The sequence below is a fragment of the Poecilia latipinna genome, unplaced genomic scaffold (genome assembly GCF_001443285.1).
Source record: "Poecilia latipinna isolate Pla-1442-1.1 unplaced genomic scaffold, P_latipinna-1.0 Scaffold1255, whole genome shotgun sequence".
Taxonomy (NCBI): domain Eukaryota; kingdom Metazoa; phylum Chordata; class Actinopteri; order Cyprinodontiformes; family Poeciliidae; genus Poecilia; species Poecilia latipinna.
In genome coordinates, this window is record NW_015113871.1 from 5,818 (window position 1) to 32,458 (window position 26,641).

At 38.6% G+C, this 26,641-nt stretch overlaps 1 protein-coding gene across 2 annotated transcripts in view; it reads left to right on the forward strand.

Annotated features, from left to right (window-relative positions):
- The first annotated feature begins 5,125 nt into the window (after positions 1 to 5,125).
- The window catches only part of LOC106961031 (transcription factor Sox-1a), a 121,795-nt gene continuing 100,279 nt past the window's right edge, over positions 5,126 to 26,641 (forward strand). Inside the window, exons 1-4 of one of the 2 annotated variants that reach the window (XR_001427701.1) lie at positions 5,126 to 6,242; positions 6,318 to 6,408; positions 6,513 to 6,591; positions 7,183 to 7,294. The gene's annotated coding sequence lies outside the window, so the exon portion shown is untranslated. Of the gene's footprint in view, positions 6,243 to 6,317; positions 6,409 to 6,512; positions 6,592 to 7,182; positions 7,295 to 26,641 lie in introns of those variants that run through there. The other variant, XR_001427700.1, reaches the window with a different exon arrangement.

Here is a 26,641-nt window from a genome sequence, read left to right on the forward strand (position 1 = left end):
GCATCCCTCACCAAAGGTGTCCACCAACGGGTTCGAGGGTTGCCGCCGCGACAGGCACCAACAACCTTGCGGCCGCAGATCCGATAAGCCGCCTTGGCAATGGAGGCACGGAACATGGTCCACTCAGACTCGATGTCCCCTGCCTCCCCCGGAACGTGTTCGAAGTTCTGCCGGAGATGGGAGTTGAAGCTCCGTCTCACAGGGAACACCGCCAGACGTTCCCAGCAGACCCTCACTACACGTTTGGGCCTCCCAGGTCTGACCGGCTTCCTCCCCCACCACCGGAGCCAACTCACCACCAGGTAGTGGTCAGTGGACAGCTCCGCACCTCTCTTCACCCGAGTGTCCAAGACATACGGCCGCAGATCCGATGAAACGATGACAAAATCAATCATCAAACTGCAGGCTAGGGTGTCCTGGTGCCAAGTGCACATATGGACACCCTTATGCCTGAACATGGTGTTCGTGATGGACAATCCGAACAAAACTTAAAACTTAAGCCACGAAAAATACAAACACAAATTCTAGAAATAACTGGAGATATAACTAAATAAATGAGAATTTTTAAACTATTCTTATCTATTGCTCCAGGTGGGCAGCTGTAGCCAAATAGTTAGTCATTATATATGAATAGAATAATATGGAATAGAACAGATCAGGTGAACACAAAGGTGCTTATAAGAGTACTTATCTCAATGTCATTGTATATCGGATTAGGACCAGTGGTTGTTTTAGAAAACAGTAAAACCATGTTAAAATTCAAAATGTATTGGCAGCCAATGCCGAGAATTTAAGTTGATTATTAGTTGATGAAATTTTGCACAAGTTTTCAGTATATATGAGGGACATTGTTGGTTCTTAAAATCCCTTAGGTGTCACCCCTGAAAACGCTTGCATGTTATCCAATGGGTCCATGAGTACACTGGTGTGCTCATGACGATTAACGGGTTAAAGACCGCCTATGTAGTCTGTCCTTTTGGCTGCAAGTAACAAAGTGACAAAAGATCCCATTTAAAGCTGGCTCGATGCTAAGGTGTGTTATATGTCAGCATAACTCTGGTCTATGTGTTGAGTTTCGGAGCTTTTCATGCCTGAATAAAAGTAAAGTTCCTGGAAAAAAAACGATTCATGACTGATCACTCAATATACAAAACCGTGTCTTAAAATGTGTCAACATTTCTGGCTTAGTATGCTTATTTAAAACATTATTTGCTATTTGAATGATTTTATGAGTGGAATTAAACATTTCTCATATGTCTTTTAGAATAACTCATTATTTGTCGTCGCAGGACAATAAGAAGATGAAGAGATCCCTGGAGGAGGAGCAGAGAGCACGTAGAGACTTGGAGAAAGTTGTGCGGCGAGTACTGAAGAGCATTAATGACCCAGCGTGGGATGAGACCAACCTGTGAGCTTTATTGGTTGCATCCATCTGTAGCTTTGACAAAAATTTACCAGCATACCTTTTGTGGACTTGATGCAAAATCTAAAATGCACACACTGGCTTAAAAAGGTAAAAACTTCTTCTGGGAATGAGACCAAGAGTGGATTTAAAAGCTGTTGGCTTTGTGTTTAAGACATTTCTTTTGGTGATATGTACAGAAAATTAAAGGAATGTTGACCAAATTCCTCCTAATTACATTCCTTTAGGCAAAAAGCCAGTGTTGGAAAAAGAAATCATTTCAGCATTCGTCATGAATGTCTGTTGCTTCTTTTTTTATTATTTTTATAGGAAGGATCAACTGGAAAAATTAGACCTTTTTTTCTGTTTCTCTTGCTTACAGTCTTAACAGGATGACCATGTGGTACATAAATGGTACTCGAATGGTGTTCATGGTCATGAAGGCTTTGGACAAGTTGCTACTTGAACAATACTATTTCATAACCTCTCTAATGTTATTTAAAGTTTTATTGAATAATTTTGCAGGGATCTTTTATCGGACACAGGCTACGTCTGTTTTTATTTCAGCTTGTAGTGATTTCCCCCTTTTATTTCTTCCCTTTTGTCTTTATTGTTTGACCACTTTGCGGTACGACTTTCTAAGTGAATTGTACAGATATAAAGTTTGTACTGTGTGATGTAAATAATGCTAAAACATGAGCCTTTTCCTTTTGGAAATAAATGTTTATTGAAAGAAGGACTTTCAATCACTGTTGAATATGGTCCAGACTGGTGAAGTAAAGGTTCCCTGAATTTTTAGTGAGTCACTAACAAAATAATATTGATAGAAGCTTGTGACTTGAAGTACGTATTGTGCCTTTCAAAAGTTTTTCAAGGCGATAAAAAAAAGCAAACAGGTGAAAAATCCTTTAGTCATGAGACCAAAATGTAACTTTTTTACTGACATGAAAACTACTAAGTGTGTTGAGTATTTACTAAGTAATATTTCAGTATGTACTTATTTGTTTCAAACAGGATTTAAAAAAAAAAGAGAACAGGAAATCAGTAGGACAGAGGAAAAACGTGCATACATAACCAATAACAAAATAATTAGTTTACCACTATTTTTGTGTTTGAAAAGGAGTAGATTTATTTGATCTTTTTGAAGAAACACTGCAGAATACTCTTAACAAACCATTATTTCCATCTATTCTGCCTCGCTTCCACTTGTTTTGTTCCCTATGTGTATCCCACTCACCGTAGAAATGTTTGTTTTTAGAGCATGCTGAACATTAATGTTAAATATTTTAAAATAGTCATACATTAAAGGACCGTGATCTCAGGTAAGTTGAGTCTGGAAAACTTTTTTACATAAAATGTGTAGAAATGCTGTGCGCAGGTTTACAGGGATGCCACAAATGATTCAGAGTGAGATATTAAAAGGTAAGTCTGTAAATCTTTGGTATTTTGAAATGGTAGCTGAGAGAAACAACTTTGTAGATTTTTTTTTTCCATCAATTGTCCATAATTCTTGATGCGCAGTTCATGAAATATTTGCATAGTCATAGTAAATTGGTTTTAGATCTAATAGTTGCCATGTAAAAGCGCTGTTGTTGTACACACATGGAAACATTTGACATTTTCATTTCACTTGGGTATCATCTTGCTCTTGTTCCCTGACTTGATGACCAACACTGGTAAGTCAGGATTACTGTAACCTGGGCAACGCTTTATAATTGGAGTGCTTTAACTATACTTTCTAATCCGTGTACTTTGTTTTTTGTGATTAGATCAATGTTGAGTATAAACTTTGTAAATCAGATCTACGTGGCTTGATTAACTCAAAGAGAAAACAAAAAATGACCTTAAGGGATTGTTTTTTTGTTGTTAATAAAATTAAAGTGCAGGCAAATAGACTGATCTGGCTATCTCAATGACTGCATCTTGTGTGTGTACAACATCTTTTTTTTTTCCTTTTTTTCTCAAGAGGCTTTTTAAATCTATTGTGCATTCAGGTAATTGTGTCAAGCTTTGTGAAAGAGATGATCCGATTCTCTGGCTGGATGAATAAGCACAGATGTCAACCTTTCTCACTGTGACTCTCACCTTGTCCCCCACACTGGTAATGAAAACAGTGGCTCCCTTTTGTTTCATGCTGAATATTCCCTCATAGGAACAAAGCCACAATTCACATTGGTGAAGGAAAGCAGATCTTGGAAGATAAAGTGCCACGCTCTGACCTTGCGGTTTGACTCCTAGAAGGTGTTGGTGCTCCTGTTGCAGATCAGCGCTCAGTTGTGAATCATTTCCTTTATATTTGGAAGCTTACTTGAATCTACAAAACCCTGTTTATTTTGGCAAGAAGATGTGTTTTCACACGAATCCTTCTGTTTCTGCACAGGAATACTTGAAACAAAATAAGATCTTGTTTCAGAGGTAACAGATTCAGAAGGGAAAGCCAGATGTGCCCCAGTGAAACTCTCCTGCTCATTCTGGATTGTCCCAATGAGTTCCCAGGTCGGAGAGGTTCCGGAGATCCTCTATCAAATCTTAACCCACTCTGGTTTCTTCTCCGAATTTGATAGAAATCCTCAGAGGAAGATGCTCAGAGTGCATCCTGATCAGTTGCTCAAAGCACGTAATCGTACTCCTTTCAGTGTGTAGGAGCAGTAGCTTTTAATCCCAGCTCAACTTGGATGTCAATAGATTAGGGTTTTTAAACCAAATATTTGTTATAAAGATTTACTATTTTGCTCCACATGCCTTCTGACCTGTTTGACGGTGAACCACTGCCCTGGCTTTGAGCATTTTCTAACCTCTAAGGGTTTCTTCCAGGATTTAGCTTCATCTATCACATCTGTCAAGCTTTCCTGTCCCGCCTCAGAAGGCATCCACACAGCATGATATTGCCACCATCATGTTACAGACTTGGGATGGTGTGTTCAGTGTTACATTTTCAGTGCACACAGTGTTTTGCGTGGAAGCTAAAAAGTTCATTCTTCCATAAGTTCGCTGTGATTCCAAACAGGACTCATGGCTGACTTGTAGCAAATCCTCCATAAAAGCCCAATTTGTGTACAACAATAAATAGTCGTACCATTTACAGATGTGGATGTTTGTGGAAGACCTGGTCAGAGAAGACCAGGTCTTCTCTGATCTATGCTCATTTTGACTGACATGCTAGTTTAAGCAGGTCAGTGTGTCTTCTAGATTTTTAGTTGTGCCAGACTCCAACTTTCTAAATTTAGATTGAACGCTGATCTTTTTAGATGTATGGAGCTTAACTTTTATTACTATACAATTTATGCGACTTCTGGGAAAGATACGAATGCAAAACACTGAACTTTATTTGTAAAACAAAGAGGAAAGGTTTTGAATCCTTTTTGTTACATTTGACAGTCATGCTTAGTGTTGGTCTAAATCATAAAATATATCCGTTTGTAGTATCGGTGTGACAGAATGTGAAAAAAAATCTGTGCATACGGTTCTTTTCTCAATCCACTATAAGATGCAGTCAGAGATTTCCTCCAACTTTACAGAAACAAACCGAGGAGCGTTTTTCTCCCCGTCAAGAGACGTATTGTCAAAATCTCTGACCTGCCCCACCATCTCCTCACTTTGACTGTTTCTTGTTAGCAGGATGGAGTGACAGCTTGTCAACGCGGCTGCTCCATAATAAGACTCCGGCCTCCTCTGGCTGTTGCAGAGCTCATAAAAAAAAGAAAGAGGAAGAAAAAGCATCTAGGTCTTCCACTCTCCTTCCTTCAGTCTTTTCTCTCTCTTCTCAAAGCAGAGAATCAATCAGCTGTGCGCACACACATCCAAGCACACGACTCATTTCTTCTGCCTTCCCCTCCACTATTCAGCAGCCAGTGATCATTTAGACTTGACATGTATTGTGAAAAACTGAGCTGCTTTGCCTCTTTCTTCCTCTGTTTCTTTCTCTCCTTTTCTCTTTCAACTGTCTGTCATTAATGTCCAGGTCCTACAATATACCGACGGAGGAGAGGAAGAAAGCGGAGAGTGAGGGATGAATTGATGGATGGGAGGATAAGCACTCTGTGTCCTTTCTTTAAAGATTTGTTATTGTACAGTACTGTCTCACAGTCATTTTTGGTTGGTGTTTCAGTCTGAAAGCCCATCCACGTGCTCTTTTGTATGGGAAAGCAATAAGGCCCCATTGAATGAAGCTGAATGGACCTGCCATCCTTAGGGGCTGAGGCCTGAGGACTCCTATTCTTTAGCCCCCAATCTAATTGGAGCTGAAATGAAATGGAGGTTTCTTATGAAAATAGGCTTTGTTTGGCTGCAAGGCTGGTAATTCATAAACAATAAGCAGGGCTCCATTGTGTAGATAATAATATATTCATGCCGCTGGAGATGGGGAGAAGGCAAAGCGAAGGCTGAGGATATATAAGGAGGATAGGCAGAGACAGCGATGGAGAGTGGAGGGGAGGAGGAAGACGAGGGGCTAATAGCAAACAGTGGGTCAAGGAAAATTGGTAATGGTTGGGTAGAGGCGAAGGATTTAATAGAGCAAGTGAAAGGACTTTAAGTGGGCAGGAGTGAGAAGTGAGTGGGAGTGAGGGAGGTGAAAATGACAGGAACGGGCGAGATGGACAAGATAAGGACGAGGCGAGAGGCGGTGGGTGGGTGGGAGATTGGGAAATGGCTACAGGTGACTGGTTTCGGAGGAAGCCAAGTGAGTAAAAGTATCATCAAAACTAGAGCGGCGGGGAGCTGATAGAGACGAGCGGTCAAGTGCAGGGATAGAGCCAGAGGGAACGGTGGCGAGAGGATGCTGGTGTTACTGCTGAGGTTTGAAATCTGGAAGGAAGGAGGGAGGAAAGAAAAAAAAAAGGTGAGCCATGTCTCTTCTTTGCTTCGCCGGTCCGCGCATATGGTCTCCTCACTGTTGTCATGAATAATTCTGCAGGTCAAGGCTGTGCCTCTCTGTGGAGTTCAATCGTTCTGAAAGTGGGGGAAGAGTTTCTCACTTCCAAGGACACGAGAAAACAGAGCTGGACGTGAGTGCTGCGTGGAAATGCAGGCTGACTGAGGAGATCCCCTGCTTCCTGTAGAGGATCTACGCTGCCGTGACACTTAATATCTGTATTATTATATTGCCTAGAAAATGCTCTGGATGCTACCTGAAAACATGGCTTCAAATGAAAACCTGCTGTACATCGGGGACATTTTTTTTTGAAACGGTAAGTACATTTGAAAGAGCACTTTTGAAGTGCACTTGAACTATCTTAGCACATGTTTGCATGCTGTTAGTTTTTCTTGTGTGCAATGCTAATGACTCATTCAAAGATTATAACTTTTTATTTTAGATAACTTTTATGCACAAACGGTAAATAGCCATCTTTGATTAGATCACTTTTTAAAATGGAAAATTGCAGACATGACAGGAAGATTTTGTATTGTCAAAGAAAGCAATTTAAAAGTTCACTTGTCATTAAACACACCAACTTGAGGTTAGCTTTTAATGCAACATTCAGTCTTCCACTTTTATATTGAGCAACTTGTGATTTCAGGTAATTCAGGGTTTATTATTCATGCTGTTCTGTGAACTTTCAAGAAATATTTTACTCTTTTGAACAAATGTCAATTGTTTTGAGACGGATCATTTACATTTAAACATTATAGAAAAATAATCAAGCTATGAAAACAAGAAAATTAAATAATGATTCCAATAAAAAAAAAATAAAAAAATCTTCCTGTTCTTGTTTTAAAGATCATAACTTAGGCGAAGTATTGCCACACGGCGGGCTGAGTTTTTTCATTTTGTCCACTAGATGGCAGCATTTATTAAGATGTTCACCAAATTCCATCACCTGTAGACCGAGAGCGTCAGAGCTCTATGCGAGTCTTAAGCGATAAATTTGGACTCTGTGTAAAGCCACATTTCACTGGTCTAACATCATGAGGCAGATGTCCATGTTTCATTAAATATGATAAACTGGCTTTCTGATATGAATATGACTAATTAGTATTGAAAAGCTGAGTATTTAATGGTGATTATACTTTGTGTTGATCCCATGGTAACTTGTCCACAAGATGGCAATGATGCATAATGAAAATACCCATAACTGTATGTGCGGGTTTGCGCTGGCTTGTGTTGGAGAATTGAAAACGGACTTTCCACATATTGGTGCTTTTGCAGGTAACAAAGTGTAATCAAATTGCCTAATGCTTATACATAAAATTACGTTTTTATGTATTGTCTGTATATTTGAGTGTAGTTGTTTTTTGTTTTTTTGTTTTCCCCCCACAAATTTTTCCATTTTGCCCTCATCTGTTGGAATCGGTGGTTTTATATTCCAGAGTTTAGATTTAAACCATTTTAAAAACGGGTGAGAATCAAAACATGTATATGTTAAAACCCTAGGACATGGAGTCAACTTTCTTTTTGACATAGTCTTGAATTACTTTGCGGTTCTCTACGCGACCAGAGCTGGATGTTTCCCCGCTGGGTGTTCTCTGCCTTGTTTTTGTTTATTTTCATGCAGCAGAGTGGTTGCTGGCGGCGCTGGTCACTACAAGTGGCTGGCATTCGGTGCCTGGTAATCAGGCTGTGGGCAAACTGGGTGGCAGTGTTTCGAATGGTTTGCTGGAGATTATCCCAAAATTATCCATGAATTATCCCCCAGAATTACGCCATTCCAGTCGCCATTGATGGAAACTGGGAAGAGGGAGAGCGTTGGACTGAGTAGGGGTGTGTGTGAGTGTGAGTGTAGGCACACACAAACTGTTAGACAGATTTGGATGGAGCAGCACTGGTCTGCATGCAGTGTAACAGTGTGTACATGTCTCTAATGACTCTGGCAGTGTTGGTACATTGGGGTAATGGAGCATGTTAATCCACATCAAACAGCTATTAGCAGCAGATTTTACTTGTAAAATCACTGGTTATGCTGACAGGGAATGCAAACTGAAGACTATCTTACATCACCGTTGCTCTGTCGACTGCTTTTCGAAATGCAAAAAAAAAATATAACTTTGCTTCATAATGCCTCTACGCGCTTGTATAAACTGCCTTTAGAAGTACTCATGCAACCCAAATATTTTCACATTTTTACCCTGGAACCAAAAACATCTATGCATTTTTGTCAGACCAACACTTCACAGTGCAGAATTGTGGTGTTGGGGAAAAAAAAAATTATACATGATTTTCAAAGGTCATTATAAAAAAAAAGATGAAAAAATGCAGAGCATTTGTTTTTGTTTTCCAACTCTCTGAGTCAATAATTAGTGGCAATATCCTTCTGTGCTGTTAGAGCAGCAGATCTTCAGGAGCAGGTTTCTACCAGCTTTGCAAATCTAGAGACTGAAATCATACTACTTTGCAAAAACAAGCACAGGCTTGATTGGATCTATATCTTGACTTAAGCCTAGTTTATGATTTGAAGTTGCTGTGAGCCATGCCATGCTAGCTCTGGCTCCATGTTCAGATTCCCACACAGATTGGAAGTTGAACCTCTATCCAAGGATTATGGATCCTTTTGCAGCCTCCAACAGGTTTTCCTCCAGAACTACCCTGAATGTTCTTCAACTGTGACCTAATTCTCACTCTGCTAAAGAAAACCATTCTAACCGCATGATGCTGCCACCACCGTGGTTCACTGCAGGGATGTTGAATTAAAGCTGCTTTTTCACAACGTCTAACTTTTCGCATGTTGGTCAAAGCATGTGATTTCTGCAACTCCTCCAGAGTTATTGTGAGGCTTTTGGTTTATTTTTTGGATAAATCGTCTCCTTGTACAGGCTGTTAGTTTAGGTGAAGTGTCACGTCTTCATTGGATTGTCGTTTTGTCATATTCGTTTTAGTGTTTGGTTGATGGATTGAATGAAGTGCAGTGAAATGTTTAAAGTTTTGGATATTGTTTCTGAACCTAACTCTTCTTTCTTACTGATCTGTCTGTTTTTTTTCTCTACCAAAATCTCTGAGACCTTCACAGAACAGCTGGATGTGCAATGATAATGAACTACATACAGTTGTAAGTGTGGGCGCTTCTTGAGACGGTTTGTAGATCTCGATTGTATTTCAAGGTGTCGGTGTAAATGCGGTTAAATGTTTCTGATTTTTATTGGTTAAAATGTCGGAAAACTATGTATCCTTTTCCTTCCACCTTGTATTTATGTGCTACTTCTGTTTGTCCATATAAACCTGACATGAACGCTGGTAGCTGTAATACAACACAATTTGAAAACATACTCTTGCAAGGCACTGCAAATGTGCAATATAAGTTAATTCTCATGCAAGATATTTTCCCCCAGAGCTACAGGTTGTTGTACCTGTTAGTTTTTTTTTTTTTTTTTATTGTGTGGTTTCTGTCGGTGTCATTAAAGTCTGAGTAGATAGTGTGTCTGCTGGGGTTCCAGAGGGATGAATGGTGCGGCTGAACCTCTCTGCGATAAGTGTTCCACAAACAGGTCCGCAGATTGTCCTCTGAGCCATTTTCCGCAGACTGAGAACACAAATTATCCTCTGCATTCATTCCCTAAACAGACCGCCGGTGGCGCAGGCTCAACATAGTTTGTTGTGGCTCGGTCTTCTCTGTTTTCTTGTGCCTTGGCTGCACGCAGAAATGCTTACACTCAAGATGGGATAACAAATGCATGCTTCTCTCGCGCGCACGCTCGTAAACAAAGGCCAAACGCAACGCAGGCAAATAGAATAAATGCACATCTATGGCGAGGTGAGAGAACAATTAGGTTTAGAGGAAAACAGAGACGGACAGACTGGCGAGGACGAGGGAAACGGCAAGAGGCAGAGGGGCCAAAAAGAGGGAGAGGCGGAGGTGGTGAAAGGTTAAGTACTCTCTCTTTTTTTGGATGCTGTACTTCCTGCGGGGCCTTGTTCCTTGACCTGCTGGTTAGAGGAGAGAGGTTAAAAAAAATCTCGAGCAAGAGGAAAGAGGGTAGAAAAGGCTAAAGCTGCATGCGAGGTAGCAAGGTGAGAGGTGGAAGAGCTAAAATGGGAGGAGTATTTGCCTCCGGCTGATGGGGAACAATTGGACACGTAAGCTGGCGCGCGCACACACACACACACACTCACACTCAAGTGCAGAAACAAAATGGACATTCTCACACACACATGCAAACAGCGCGCACACTCAGGACTTCAGGCCCAGCAGGCGTATGAACTTCAGTGCAGTTGTTGCCATGGCGATACACTGAGTTGCTGACCCCCTGACTCCATTTTTCCTGCCGCTTGGCTATTGAAAGAGATGATTGACAAGTGTCCAAATGTCAGCCGACCCAGCCTGGCCACACGGATGGAGGAGGGGTGCGTCTGTGTGTGCATGTGTGTGTAGCAATTTTATGCTACTTTCACTCACAGGGTGGGAATGTGTGTGCATTGTGGGCATAGATGCATGCAGATATTTAAGTACATTTACTTCCTTTGAAACTGAAAAAGGACCTTAAACAGCAATGACAACAAATTGCCCACACCCTGACGCTAACAATACGCCGAGCAAAGACATCAGCAGAGATAAACACGCGCATAACGTGGACGTATTCATGTGTGAGCACATATATCCTGACTTGCACAAAGAAAGCAGTCAAATAAAGTCCTTTTGTATGCAGGACAGGGTCGTATATTTGGTTTGTCTTTTGAGCTGCACCGATAATCCATTCAGTGGGACGTGGGATTGACAGTGGCTATTCAGCTTTTTTTTTTTTTTTTTTTGGTGCGTGTGTGTGTGTGCATGAGTTTTGTGTTCTGTTCTGCTGCGTGTATGTTTAATTGCACACCATTGATCCAAATACATTGAGTTTTATAAGAAAATAAGTCTCGCGTGAAAATATTTAGCTTTTTTTTTTTCTTTATATTTCTAACGCAGTTCCCTCTTGCAACTCCCGTTTTGTGGTGTGTCCACTCTCACTTTTGTCTCTCACTGTCTCATTGTGTGCGGGCTTGAAGGGATCGGCCTTATCTTGATCACCCACAGCAACACATTAACCTCTCCTCCCTTATCTCTACACTGGTCATTAGTGCCAAAACCCTTAACGTCCTATTGACGGAGCCCACAGAGCTGTGTGTGTGTGTAGGTGTGTGCGTGCGCATGTTGCGTTATTGTAAGAGACGTCGATGGGATCTGCTGAGCTGGTGATCTGAGGCGATAACATTATTAGCATTTTGTCTGCATGCCGAGATGTAAGTGAGAGTGACAAAGAGTAAATTGCAGAGGGATATTCTACACTTAATTACAGGACTTTTAAAATGCATCGTTTGTGATTTGACGGGACAGAGCTTCTATTTCGTCGTTACCATCACCAGATGTGTAAAATGCCTTAAAAATGAATGTCTTTTATTAGAGTAGGACAGACACATGGTAAAGAATTTTGAAACATCCTGTCTTTAACTTGTACATTTTTTGTGTGCTTTTCAAAAAAACTGGACATCATTAACTATTTTGAAAATAAAATACGCAGCTATTTGCAAACCTACTAAAATGTTACAAACTAAATGCAACTGAAACATTTTTATTTCTGCTTTTATTACCTTTCAAAACATTCTTGTTTGGATTAGGTACAAGTATGACAGAGACACCTTTTTTGCCTTAGCAGCTCTTTTGTAAGGACCAAAAACCAATATGAGAACTCAAATTTATTTTGCCACTATCCACAGTCAGCAAAGTAAATGAGGCATGTTGTAAGAGAAATGGAGCAAAGAGTTCATCTTCTCAAAGATCCAGTTGGTCCCAGGTTCTGCTGGATGTTTGTCCGGTTGAAGGGGAGTTTTTCTTTCCTTCTGCTACACGCATGTTCAGTTTGAGGAAACTGCTGCACAGTTAGCAACTCAGTGCACTCGACTGTCCGCTGACGCTACACTTTCTACCAGTGGAAGTGATTGCTGCAAGTCAGTAACTCGTTGTGACAGACTGGATTTCCTTAGGTAGAAAACATTTTGACCTATTTGAATAATAAACTGAAGATGACTTCAATAATCAAACTGGAATATAGGTAGTTGACTTTAAACTTGTCCATATGACCTGCCTATCAAAAACTTGATAATTTGCTAAATGCTGATGGAACTTTAATGGAGCTTTGAATATGTAAAATAATCTATAATCCACTAGTAGGTGTGGTGGAGAAACTGATACTTTTGGCTTGTTTCCCTTCGGCACTGAGACCCTTGATGGTCAATGCAAAAACACAGAATCCTACCAAGTATTTTTAAGTCTTGTTTCTAGTGCAAATATCTTATTACCTTTGAAATAAGACAAAAAATAACTTGTAAGTAATTTGTCAGCAAGATATAGAAGCTTGCTTTAAGTAAATAATTTCTTAATATTGATGAAAATGTTCTAGTTCCACTGGCAGATAAATTTACTTACAAGAAAAAGTTAAATAATCTGCCAATGGGACTAGAACTTTTTCATCAATATTAAGGAATTATTTACTCAAGACAAGCTCCTGAAAAGTAACCTATCTTACTGATGAGTTACTTTTCAGTTAGTTTTGTTTTAATTCATGTACATGAAGATATTTGTACTAGAAACAAGACAAAATAAATAAATAAATAAACAAATAAATATTTTTTAGGTTCTGCGTATCAAAAAGCTGAAAATGGGTCACGATGGCCTTTCAACAGAAAAATGTTCTTAAACCCTAGATACTCGAGCGCTCCAGAGGACCTGGAGATGCTGAGAAATGGTTGAAGACCCATCTTTCATTAGCAGCAAATTAAAAAATATATACATATATTTCCTGTTGGAGATCGTGCTATACTCCAATAAAATTTTTTTACACATCTTTATCAGGGGTGTCAATAAATGAAAGAATGCTCTATGAGTTGCTTCTTTTACTGCTTCGTCTCAAGCAGCTGTCAACATTAAGTGCACCACAAATTCAACTAGTTCAGTATGTCTTTTTTTTCTTCTTCTCATTTGGATATCGCGTATTGCAGCAGTAGTATAATTTATCTTAAATATGGGCTCGCCCGTCCTACTTGGTTTCAAAATAAAAGGAAGCACATTAGAAAACATATGTCTGCATGAATTCCTTTTTTGCTATGCTTTTTCATTTAGTGTCACAGCACAGTTATTATTCTGAATGGGGAAAATTATATTGAATTGCAAGTGTTCATGTTAAAGACGTACGGTCCTTAAAAGCCTATTTGCTCAGAAACCCCTTTACTGACAGTCACTGTGAATAAAATTTAAGCATTCAGTTTTGAGGTAAACGTGTCCCTCTGCTTGTCACTAAATGCGGTACTTATCTCATGTGTCTCTGGTTTCTGTCTTATCCCAGCCATTCGTGTGTGTGTTGCAGCGAGGCAGACAATCTAACAGGTTAAAAGAATAATAGCAACTCTATTTACCGCCAAACAGCCTCTCATCCGCTCAAAATTGCATTTACTCCATTGCACAGACACACTACGGGATGTGCGCTCTGAGCAGAGTGGGAGAGTCCCCACTCTGCTCTAATATTTAGGTTGAAACAGTCATGTGTTGGAGTGAGCCCTCCTCTTGTCCTCCTCTTCAACGCAAAGCACTGTTAACCACCGGCACTCTCTCAGAGAGGAATACGCTGACCGCACTTATTGTGCTCTGGATGTGCTGTGTGAGTGAGTGCTTTGAGAGAGTGAAAATATTAGGACTACTATAATCCTCCAAGGTTAAGGATTCTCTCCTCTGTAAATGTTTTTGTTCTGTCTGGCTTTTAAAAAAAAACAAAACAACTTTATTATAATTTGTTAAATTCTCATTTTTCGTGTTCTTAATGTGGTATTTTCTTTCATATGAAACACTTTATAATTTAATTATGTTCTGCCAATAAGAAAACATGACCCATATTGTTATTTTTAATCCATCTGCCGCACTCAACTTCTCTCTATGAATCTGTCAACAATATCGTTATAATTTAAATTGCAAATGCTTCCCAAGGCCATGTAACAATTTTTAAAAAAATTTTGAATATTGAATTTTGGCCAATAAAATTATCAAAATTTTATAAGAATTTATGTTGGTTAATTCAATATGTTCAAAAGCTTAGATTACACCCGGAGCTATTTATTTTAGTAACAAATCTTACAAAAACATTTTTAATAATTCAACTAAAAATATTGACTCGGTTAGCTATTATTCTGATATGTTTAAATTTGTTTAATTGGAAGTGAATTAGATCAATTTAGGGAAGTCTAAGAATTGCCATGAGCCTTTTAATTGAGAAAATATCTCCAAAAATATACTTGAGTATCCATCTTTAACTATATGTGCTAATGCTAAATGCTAAAGTTGTTCTTCACCTTTGTAGAATAGATTTCAAAATGTTTTCCTATTTTAGTCACTTTTTATGATTTAACTAGTTTAGTAACGTTGCTAATGCAAAGTCAAACTTGTTAGTAAGGAGAGGATTTTAACCCTGGGGAAGCTGACATTAATAAACAGCATGTTTGATGCGGCTCTCTGGGAAAATGTTATTTAGAATACATTCTATTTCTTTTTGTGGTTTGTTTACTATTTCAATAACATTTTATGCCTTAACTCGATTAGCGGTAATGCAAACCAAGTAATTAACTAACTAAATTTACTAGCAAACTGAGCTTCATTGCTGGTTGTCCAGACAGCTTTTGCCAACAGATTGTAGTTGTGTGTTACTATTTTGATAACATCATGCCTTTAGTACTTTAGCAACCTTGTTGATGCTAAAGTTGAACTTGCTGCAAGCTGAGCTTCTTAATAATGAAACAATCTTTGCAAAAGATTGACCCAACTGTACTATTGTTTCCAGGTAAATGTTCAAATTGTTAAAATAGTTTCAAAATGTCTTCACTAGTTCAGTATTGTTTTGTGTCTTAACAAGCGCAGCATCATTAGCGGGTTGTTTTACAATTGTTTCCAATGAACGGTGCATGTAAGTCTAGTTGTCGCTTGACAACCCTTTAAAAATATATATTTTTAAGGTTTGTAAGTGGTTCAGTTTTAGATCTTAATTATGAACCTTTTTTTTGTTTCTTATAGGAAGACAAGCTAAAAAAATAACCTGGCAATAAGAATTTTCCAGTTACAGCTGAGTAAGCTCATTTTGATAATCAGTCGAGAGTTGGATTTATTATTTAGATGTTTTTCAGCTGCAAACGTTACATACATTTTGCTCTGAAATGTCTAAATAAAACATGTTAAAATTACTACATTAATTTCATTAATGTGTTTGTAACAGTTTTATCAGTGAATATGCTTAACACACACAGATCTGTTTCACTCTTTTACCCTTTATGTGCTTTCTAAAACTTAGGAACAAACAAAATCTCCAATCCAGCTAATGTAAAGAGCACAGTAACTGTGTGAAAATAAGAAATGCAATTTAAAAACGGCTCACCTCTCTCTTTTATTTGCATTTCCATCCTGCTTAGATTTCTAATGCAGCACTGATTAAAGGTGTGTGTTCCCTCTGAGGAACTTTTTTTTGTACACGTGGTTAGCAGGTGCACTTTATGAAATTTGTCTGTACAGGTGCGTGTGTACTCAACGCGGGTGCAGGTTTAACTCTCGTCTCCGTCCCTGAGGTGTAACGATTTCGGTCTGCGGCTCAGTCATGCAGTGCTCGTGTTCAAACATTGATGGCGCTGCTGCTGCATTGTGATTAATCACAATGGGAGCTATACTGTGGATCCACTCGCCGCCCAGCATTACATTAGGGGACATTATCTAAATACTCAACAAAGTGAAATTGAATTTAGGACTCCCACTGCACACACACACACACACACACCACCTCCTTCCACTCTGCAGGCTCAACCAGCCCGCTTCAGGATCCCATTCTCTCCTTATTGTTGGGGGGTTTAGGGGGATGGAAGGTGGGGTAGTTGAGCAGGATCCTCCAGTCCTCATCCACTTTCAAATTGAATCAGCCTCAATTTGACCTTTTATGTCCCAGAATCCGCTACAGATGTACAGTATGTGCACACAAGCGAGATTTGACACACGTCTGTGTGTGCACCCATGTGTGCCCCCGTGTCAGCTCACATTGCTCCCGGTGAAGTGGGAAACAGCATCTCCCCATTTGCTGCAGAATAGACCAATTAGTGTTTAGCAACAGAGCAGGAACCCGCGTGAATGTGTCATTGATTAGCAGGATTTAGCTAATCATCACATCTCATAAACTCACCCGTTAATGTCAGCTGGATCTCCTGCGGTACGCCTCCTTCTCCCTTCCTCAATCCGTCCCTCTGTCTGCCTTCCTTCTCCTTTCAAGACCCCTCTTCCCGTCTTGCCTTTTCCGCACTTGTACTTTTGCCCATCTGCCACAGTCTGTCTTCTCTCTCCTTTTCTTCCTCTTCTTCTCCCTTCAACTCAAGTTCTTCCTTCCTCTCTTTGCCCTTTCTTCTCCTTTTCTTTCCTGCAAGACTGGAGGGTGTACAGTAGAAGAAGCGGAGCGGATGCAGGCTTTCCTTTTGGGTTTTTTTGTTGTTGCTATTTTTAAAGAAAATGAGCTCTTTTTAATTTTGATTTTTTTCCTGTAAGCAGTCGGTTTATCTCTTAGGGTTGTGTGTTCTCATTAAGCTTGGTACCTTTTTATGTTTCTCATTTTAGGATATTAAGTTATATTTCGCATTTGAAGAAAATAGAATCTCTTTCACTTTTAGGTATTTGGGACTATGGTGAATTCATCAAAAACACCTATGTAATTAAATTTTTCTCTTGATTGTTTTGTGTTAAAGACTTTAAATGGGTTAACAAAATAATCAAAGGCAAATATTTTTAATTAAAGATATATTGCAATTAATCATCAATAATTAATTTGTGTATATGTTATTTGTCATCTGGATTCCCTTTCATTTCAAACATCTCAAAAATCAAATTTAAATACCAAAGTTTAAAGATCCACAACTTATGTCAGAATTGTATTTAAGAGATCCATGATCAAAACTAAGTTTTAATCCGATTCTGTTTCCATGAAGAAACCAAGAAACTGAGAAACAAACACAGCAATGAAATGTTCTTTACTGTTTCATAAAATTTCACTTACCTCCTTAATCATACATTACATGATCTTGTTTTGGCAATATAAACATTGTGGAACATTCATGGTAACAAAATGTCTTTTTATTTTTGTTTCTGAAAATGTTTAAATATCAAAAATAATAAGTAATTCAGAGGTTAGATTATCGGAACCGTTTAGTTTTAGAAATAAAGTTCAGTTTTACGGCATCGCTACTCTGGGACTGAGATTAATCACTCTGTATTTTATTTCACTTGGCTGATTTTCTTTTACTGTAAGTTTTATAACATTGTAATGTTTTCTTTTGAAGTCAGGAGCAGATTACAAACCAGGGAAATTAAAAATAAATACATTGCAATCTAACTGAGTTATTGATAGTGTTGCCTTAAAAGGTACTATAGAAAAAAAAAGCAAGAACACAAAGTATACATGGGTTAAAAAAATCAAAATTATATATATATATATATATATATATATATATATATATATATATATGTGAACACAAGTATTAGTGGCTCCCTCTTACGTTTTATGGTAGCGGGAAATATTATCCTTGTTGAGTCAAGATGGGAAAGATGAATTTAGCTCATATTTACTTGAGTTTCTTTTTTCCATTTCCTTAACCCTTTATTCCTTTTTTTTATTTATTTGTCTTAATATAGCTTTCAGAACGCTTTTATTTATTAGTTTGTGGTAGTGACGATGCTGTGGATTATTTAAAGTTTATCTTTGAAAAAATGAATTTGTTTTCTTTACAAATAATAAATTGAACATTTAGAGAGAAAAAAAACTCTAAATAAAATGTCATGATTTTTTTTTTAAGAGGCTGAATTAAACTGCTGTTTTTGAAGCTTTCTGTGTTGAGTGACAACTATTAGTTATCATATTAATTAACATCTGTTTGACAGCACATGGTAGCCAGCTGGAAGCATGAAGGCGGACGTGTGGCGGCACACATGTGGTTGCGTGTGTGTGTGTGTGTGTGTGTATGTGTGTGTGTGTGTGTGTTAAAGGTTTCAGGGTGGAGGGTGAGGGGAGAGGAGGGGGGATCACACCGTTTGATTTGTTGTGTTGCTAATGTGACACTGATTATACAGGTCAGAGTAAAACAAAGCGGCGAAACGTTGCGATGCTAATACAGACGCTGTGATAACAGGGTTGTCGTCTCAGGCGCCCACCTCGAGCGCAGATCTGCAGATATATACCGTCATGAGAACATATACACTTGCATGCACTCTTTCTTGTGCAAAGACACACAGCAGCACTCTCTCTGCACACACATTCATGTCAGAAAAAAAAGAAAAAATCTCTCTCTCTCACTCTCTCTCAATGACTTCAGCAAACCACACAGAGCCTTTTTTTTTGTGAGAGGTAGACTGTTGCCATGGAGAGACGAGGTTAGTGAATTTGACCTATGCTATCATGCTAGCTTTGGTCCCGCAGCTGTAATTTCAAATGAGAGGAAAAAACATGTGTTTCTCACTGAATTGATTTATCCCTATGTTTATGAGTAGATAAGTGCAGTGATGCTTAGATGGAGGGTTATTTTCATGGGGTGACTCTTTTGTGTGTATTGTGTTTATCTAGGCCACTGTCGATGTAGGGAGTACTGTAGCTCTTTTGCTCCCAGCGGGGGGGCCTCTTTTTGTGCTTGTGTGTACGGGTTCCTTTCCTCTGTGTGTGCCTGCAATTTGTTTGTGTTTATTTTGTGCACCATTCTCCTCCGCAGGTACAGCGAAGGCATGGGACACATTGTGATTTATGGAGAACGGTGCGTGATCAGACTGCCCTTGTGGCACTGGCGAAATGAAACACAATGAGACGAACAAAGTAGACGCGACTAAAGAAACACGGAGTGCGCTTGTTCTGGTTTCGTCACTGTGTAACCTCTTCCTTCGCTTGGGTCGAGCCAGACTTGTGACCTTGATTCTGAACTCTTCTGTCCCTAAAATCATCCAGTCGTAAGCTGTTCCACGCAATAAATCCAGAATAGCACCATATGTGTGCATGAGCAACATACAACATGGAAAATACTTGCTGAGCAGTATTTGATCAGTGTGTTTCTATTGAACCCATTGACCTAGAATTCACACTAGATGTTGGTAGCAATCAAAGTAATCCATAAGTATGAAGAAATCACCAGAAATCTGTCAAAAATTAAGCTATGTGCAAACATTTAGAATGACACCGAATAATAATACAGAAAAAAACCCTCTTTGCTTGTGATAACTTCATGATATCTATTTTGTGGAGGTACGAGTTACGTGCACTGCTCAGATTTGATATTGGTCCATTTTTCGAAAGAAAATTACTTTAGACATTGAAAGCTCTGGAGGCCTCTTTGACAAAATTTGATCATAAATTCTTTCCAAAGATTTTCCATTGGATTCAAGTCTGATGAATAACTGAGGTACTCTGGCACCTTTGTTTTCTTTCTCTGGAACCAGTTGAGACTCTTCCACCTTGTTTTTGGATGATTAACTTGCTGACAAACCCTCATGTTGTTTAGTCTTAAAAATCTTAGCAAGAAGGTAGTGGTACGTTTCTCCATTCATGCTTTTCTCAGTGTTATGGACATTTGTTAGCACCATATTCTGAGAAGAAGCCCAATTCCACACCTGGTGTCTTTGGAGGATGTGGAATACCATTTCTTTTCTAAACATGCTGTGTCCAATCACATCTGAATGGTTTAGCTTTGGTCTCATCTGATTGAACTATATTTTTCTATTATGTCATCGGGATATTTTGCTGTAAAGCTTTGAACAAGCGTCAATGTCCTTTTTCTTCAGGAGTGGAGTGTTGTGCCGTGAGCAAATTAATTCTGACTGATTTTTCTACCTGTTTTTCTTTTGGGTGGGGGGGAATTTAACTCCAGTTCGTTCTTAAATCTCCAAATGACTGGAAATTGTGATTTCTTTTCTGGTTATTGTTCATGGCCTCTAGAGTGCTAACTGGAACATTTTGAAGTGTCTGTAACCAATGTCAACATCTGATTTTGCAGAAATAATCCTTTTGAAGGTCAATCTTGCTGTGACCATATGAGATACTACTTGTGTGATATCTTGGTATTGAGAAACCTTTCAATAGGACATCAATTAGGACTTAACCAACCAATATTAACTGCTTTATAAATGCCTAAAGATTTCAGGTATATTCTTGGCTTTCTATGCTTTTATGCAACTATTTCTCTTAATATTTATTCCCCACGCCTTTGATTTCTTTTGATAGTAAATTACTTTAATTGCTACCAAATTGGGGTGTAAATTTCATTTGATTAACCCCATCAGAATTGTATTTATTTGGAATAACTTTAATGTGTTGAGGCCTAATTTTTCATGCTGCTTTGAGGGACACAAGAGAGCAAATAGGGAGTCTTGGTTTGGTCTGTCTGGGATTTGTAGGGGGTTATTTGCTGCAGTGGGTGTTAGTGTTGGTAGAGGAGGGTGGGGGGGACGTGTCAGTCACAGGTTTTGACAGTTCCTCGTATAGGTTGTCATGTTGCCCCACAGCCGTGGCGGAGGATCCACCGACCTGGAGACCAAACAGGGGTCATCTCCCTGAACGGTCCCCAAGACGGGCAATAGGTGCAGATAGGCAAGGCGTCGCTCAGGAAAAAGGTCACGCCAGGGGTGATCCAATTCTCTGTATTTGGGGCGTCGGGAGATTGCGCGCTCACCTCTGTCAACCCCTCCATATACAGGTCAGCAGAAATAAGGCAGAAGCTTACAGTGGCAGGAGGAAGGGTTGACATAAGAGAGAGGCGTAGCGTAACCTGTGTGTCCGTGAGTGTATGTATAATTCACTGGGTAGGACTGTGTCCCTCTCATTTCTTCTCCAGTCATCTGAACAAGCAATGTAGTGGACACTAATGTGCTTCCCAGCACTTAGTTGACCCTTAAAAGCCCCGGTGGGGGATACTTGAGAGGGGGGGGTGACTTTGCTCATGCAGCATGGGACACCTCTGTATTCATTGTTTCTTTTTATTTTTTTTTTGCCCACATGACAAACATGTTATCTCCCTCTTATCGTCTGTCTGTATTTCAATCCCTCACTGTTTACACTCTTGCGTTTCCCTTTCAAACTTTCCTCCTCAGGGAAAGATCTCATCCCTCTTCTAAACGGTTCTCAAGGTTTATGCAGGTCACCGTTGGATATTCCTGCGTGATCCATAGTTATTGAGGCATAGAACAAATCGATAAAGTTCTGACGCGCTCAGATTTTTTCCTTACCTCCACTAATGTCGTCAAAGCATCGATTGTGAAGGCTTTTTCCAGCTGTGTTTTTTTTTTTTTTTTTTTTTTGTTAAAGAGCTTGTTAAACATAATGATGTACCTTCTGAAGGACATAGAAGAGGTAAGGCCCACAACCCTGAATGCTCCGCGAATAATGATTGAGGGCTCTAACGCTCCTCTGGGTCGTCTGTTTCAGGAGAACCTCTGGGAGCCGCCATCTGCTACTGAAGGCCAGGCGGCCGTTGGAGCCTGGCCGGCTCGCCCTTGTCAAAGGCAGCTGTGTTTGTCTGTGAATCTGCATGTTCAGCATGATGCCTGTGTGCACGTGTGGTCACTAATGGTATCGTTCTGGTATCAGACCAGTAAGCGGCCATCATTAGTTGACATGTCGAGTTTATTTTCCTCCCCTCTGTAAAGTTATGTTGCATTGTAACATATGCGACCATGTAATGGTTTATTGGAACTTTGTTTTGAAATACCGCACACAACTAAAGTGCAATATAAAGCTGCAATTAATTAAAAAAAAAAGAAAGAAAAGAAAAACGAACTGGGTTTGACATTTAACCTGCTGTGGATTTTGTTTGACCCAAATGGTCGTCATGCATACCAGCTCAAAGGTAAACCCTCCCAGGCATTTGTTGTTGTTGTTGTCATTAGCAAACATCTGGCAGCTGTTTGGCTGAAAGTTTTGCAGAATTAGTGAAGCTTCTCTGAATTGGTTGGTTTCTTGCCACAGACTGTACTCAAAATCATAATTCTCTCATTTTTCATATGATTGAAGTCATGACCAGACATGTTAGTCAACTTATCTACAACGAAATGAAAAATTTTGAGGAGTGTTTGGGATCAGTGTTATGCTAGAACAGCGAGTTGTGTTAATTTCAATTTGCTAGTCGTTGGTGGAGGATGTAAGGTGTGCAGGACGTACTACTGTCCTTTTAATTCTATTATCCATTCAACTTTGCATAGTGGCTCAATCCCGCCAGCTACAAAACAGCCACGCAGCACCATTCTGCCACTGCCTTGCTTAACAAGTCATACATTGTTTGTAGGTTTGTAACCTTCATCGAAACATTTTCTAGTCATTTTGGCCGGATATTTTCATCTATTGCCTCTTTCACACTTTAACTTATTACCGCAACTTATATTGAGGGTTTATGTGGGAATTGCTTTGTGAAGAAGGTCAGTGTCTCTTCTAACTACAAAGCTTTTCTGTAGAAGACTTTGAGCTGAGGTGGACACTTTATGGCAGCTTTCAGAGCAGGTTCTGCTTTTCAGATCTGCCCCTTATTAGTCCATTCACTGTGGACCTTTCCTAGACTGCTCTTGATCGTTCTGACCATTTTATTTCTTTCATTGCATTGACAGTTTCAGTCAAAACTAAGACGTCCACTGGGGAAAAAGTGGGATAAGTTTCTTCTTTACCAGAGAAACAAATAGATCTCAAGATCAGGGTCAATTTCAGTGCAGATTGCAGATTTCTGTTTGGGTTTCAGGATCTAAAGTTGAGCATGTGAAATTAAGTCACACATTTCAGAGATTTTGAAACGCAGCGTTTGTGCTGCAGAAAGAAACGCGGCTGTCTGGTAGTTAGGAGATTGTCAGTCTACTTTCAGCTTCCTCTATCAACGTGTCCTTGGGCGAGAATCTGAAGCTTACATTGTCAACGATCTCTGAGTGAAAGGGTGAATGTGGCTCGTAGTTAAAAAATGCTTTTGAGTGATCAATAAAAGTAGAAAATTGAAATTGAAAAATCTCCAGTTTAAAAGCTTTTGTTGGGAGCAAAAAACACTTGTCACCCCTAAGGAGTACACGTGTGTGTCTGTGTGCGTGTGTGTGTGTCATTGTGTGTGTGTGTGTGTGTGTGCCTGTGTGCGTGTGTCTGTTAGTGTGTTAATTAATTTTTAGAGTGATTGTTTTGGAGTCCTAAGAGCGAGACAAACTGATTTATAAAGAAGTCAATGAAGAGTGAATTAAAGCTACTACTACTGCAAGGTTAATAAATTGTAAAGTAAATTAATGTTTTGCACAAAAAAACACAACAGATTTTAAGAGGATTTTGTTTTTATTCTTTTCATTGCTGTAAAAACTAAAACATTTTTTCCCAACGTGCTTCATTGTCAAAGCAGGTCAAAGCAGAAAAATGTATCCATTTCACCATTAATAACAGATGTAGACGCCGGTAGTTTTGATCTAGGCAATGTGAATCACCACTCTTGTCGACAAAGCCTTGAAAGTAGCATGAGCACCTGACAAATGAAATAAACCATTTAAGATTTGCTTTCTGCAAAATTTAGAAAAATCTGGGAGTGTGTTAATTAATTATTGAAGTTACTGTTTGAGGCGTCGGCATGAATCAAACTGATTTATGAAGAAGTCAATGAAGAGCAAATAACAAGGCAATATTACAACTAGTTCAATACATTTCTAACTAAATTAATGTTTTGCAAAAAAAACAAAAAACAAAAACACCAAACATACTTTTAGATGATCCTCTTGTAAAAATGTTTTCGTTTCCTGTCTTTTTTCATGGCTTTAAATGAAAGATTTTATTATTATTATTTTTAAATAAGATCTGCAAGACCATTAATCATCATTAGTTTTTGTTTGTTTGGTTTTTTTAGAGGCAACTTTCCTCGCAGCCATGTGACTGAAGTCAACATTCAACAAATGAGAAAAAAAAATAATCCAGAAATTTAACTAAACAGGCTCTATGTTGCATCTGGGTTTGAAATTAAAGTTGGATTCTCACAAGTTACAAGTCTGCAGCTATTAAAATCATTTTATTTGCATCAATCCAGTTCTATATTCTTATCTTTCACAATAATACTTAAATTCATATGAAGAACATTTACAGCTTTTTTCCTTTCTCTGCCTCCAGTGATTTGATCTCCATCCTTAGGGAGAACAACACATTTATATAAAAAGAAAATATGTACTTTTAAATGTATTGTAACGTAAACTTTAATAAAGAGATGCTTAAAAGAAAATGAGTTCTTTAGTTTGCTTTCGCCTGATAAAAACTTTGCAATGACTGAGTTTCCACGACTATGCGCATCACCACAAAACTACTCGACAAGCATCTGATTTTCAGACCTTCAAAGATTTAAAGGTTTTATTTTATTTTATTTTATTTATTTTTTTTGGAAGCATAAAAAAAATTATAAAATGAGACAAAAGAAAAATGACAACGTTCAATCTGTTTTACCAGCTTCAGATCTAACTTGAGAGGCTAAATATCTCCTAATGTCTTCGTCAAACAATCAAGCTGCCACAAGCCCCCCACCCTCGCCTTAACCCGCTGCTCTCCCATGGGCCAGCCAAAGGCTAACAGCTTTGTTTGGATTCTGCACTAAGTGATTTTTAATCAACTGGCCTGCATGAGTCCTCCCAGGGGCCTGAGCAGCTGAGGCTATAAGACACTGAGCTGTCGGCTGGAGATAGCGAAAACTTCTGCAACAAGACAAAGGACAAGAAATAAATAAATAAGCAAGCTGTCAAAATAGCATGCTGACTAATGACATTAACAAATCTCACATAAAAAATAAAAATAAAATAAGAAAACGCCCACCACTGTTTTGGTAATATGCTTGTAAACATTCAAAGTATATTTTTATTTAACCTGAACACTTCATGTAAGTGCACCACTGGGAAACATAGCAAAGTCCATTTCTGCAAAGGTTATTTCTGCATAAGTAAACATCTGCAGAACAAAGATTTTTACTTCATATCCACTAACACAGGATAAAATAAACATAAAAGTTTACAACAATTAAAATATATCTTGCATTTTTTATTTTTTTTGCAAGATATATATATATATATATATATTAGCAATTCAAAAGGGTATGCATGGCGTTACTTACCGTATCCAAGTATTTCTCTTTTCGTATGTTAGTAAATCAGACATAACGTATCACACGACACACCGTAACAAACTTGGCACAAATCATCCAAACCCCACAATTTTTGGAAAAATGCATGAATCAATTTTTTAGATAATCAAATATATTGATTACAGCCTGTTATGGTCATGTAGGAGCTATTCCTTTTTTTTTTTTTGTCAGACTGAAAAGGGGTGTGTAATTTTACAAGACGTTCCTAAGATGGCTCGAAACTAATCATTTCATATTTGCTTTTGAGACAGAAAGAAATGAATGCAGCCTGATTGTTTTGCCTTTAATGAAGGCAGCTTCATTAAAGTTAAAGCTGAAATTTAAGGTGGTGAAAAGAAATTTGAAAATTCCTCTTGAAAATGCTTGAAAAGTGCTTAAATTTGAATGTTCTGTCATCAGCTTCTGCTGGAGGACCGTCTGGATGTCAAAGAGCCTTTGAACACCAGTGTCTTTTGTTTAGTCCAAGTGTTATAAGCGCTCAAAATCTTTTGCTTATGAAAAGTGTTGGATATTTACACATTTAAATATAAGTACGTTTATTCTGCTGCATGATTTATTTAAAACGTTTTTGCACCTAACATGCATGATTAGTGGAAAGCAAATAATATCTTTCCAGTTTATTTACTATATTTTTAACATGTACAACAAGTTTTGCATTTAGCATGAATTCTAATGTTAGACCATTAACTTGAGTTTTGAGTGGAATAAGTCTCTTGAAACTCATCACTTATAGGAGAACATTCATCATTGCAGCTAAACCATTTAACTATCTTTATGCCTCTGATAATATTCCTGCACACGGCACATTTTTATCCTATTTTTTAATCTAGATGACTTGCTGAAGTTCAAACTGAGCAGCATCAGGAAGAAAAAAGGATGTAAGTGACTTTAATGTGACATGGTTGCTGGTTCCCAGACCAGCTGGTCCAGGAAGAGATGAGAAAAGTCAAATTGGTCCAGATCATAAAGATGAACCAGCAGCGTAAATAACCATTTATTACAGTTTTTTCTATCAATTGTGTTGATTCCCATTCTCTATTTTTATAGTTTATAGCATGAACTTGGTGATCGGTTGTGAAGTTATTTTTCTACCACATCAAGAAAATGCATCAACTGCAAAGTTTGCAGGTGGCGACTGAACTGTGGTCATTTCCAACCAGCAGAGATTGACC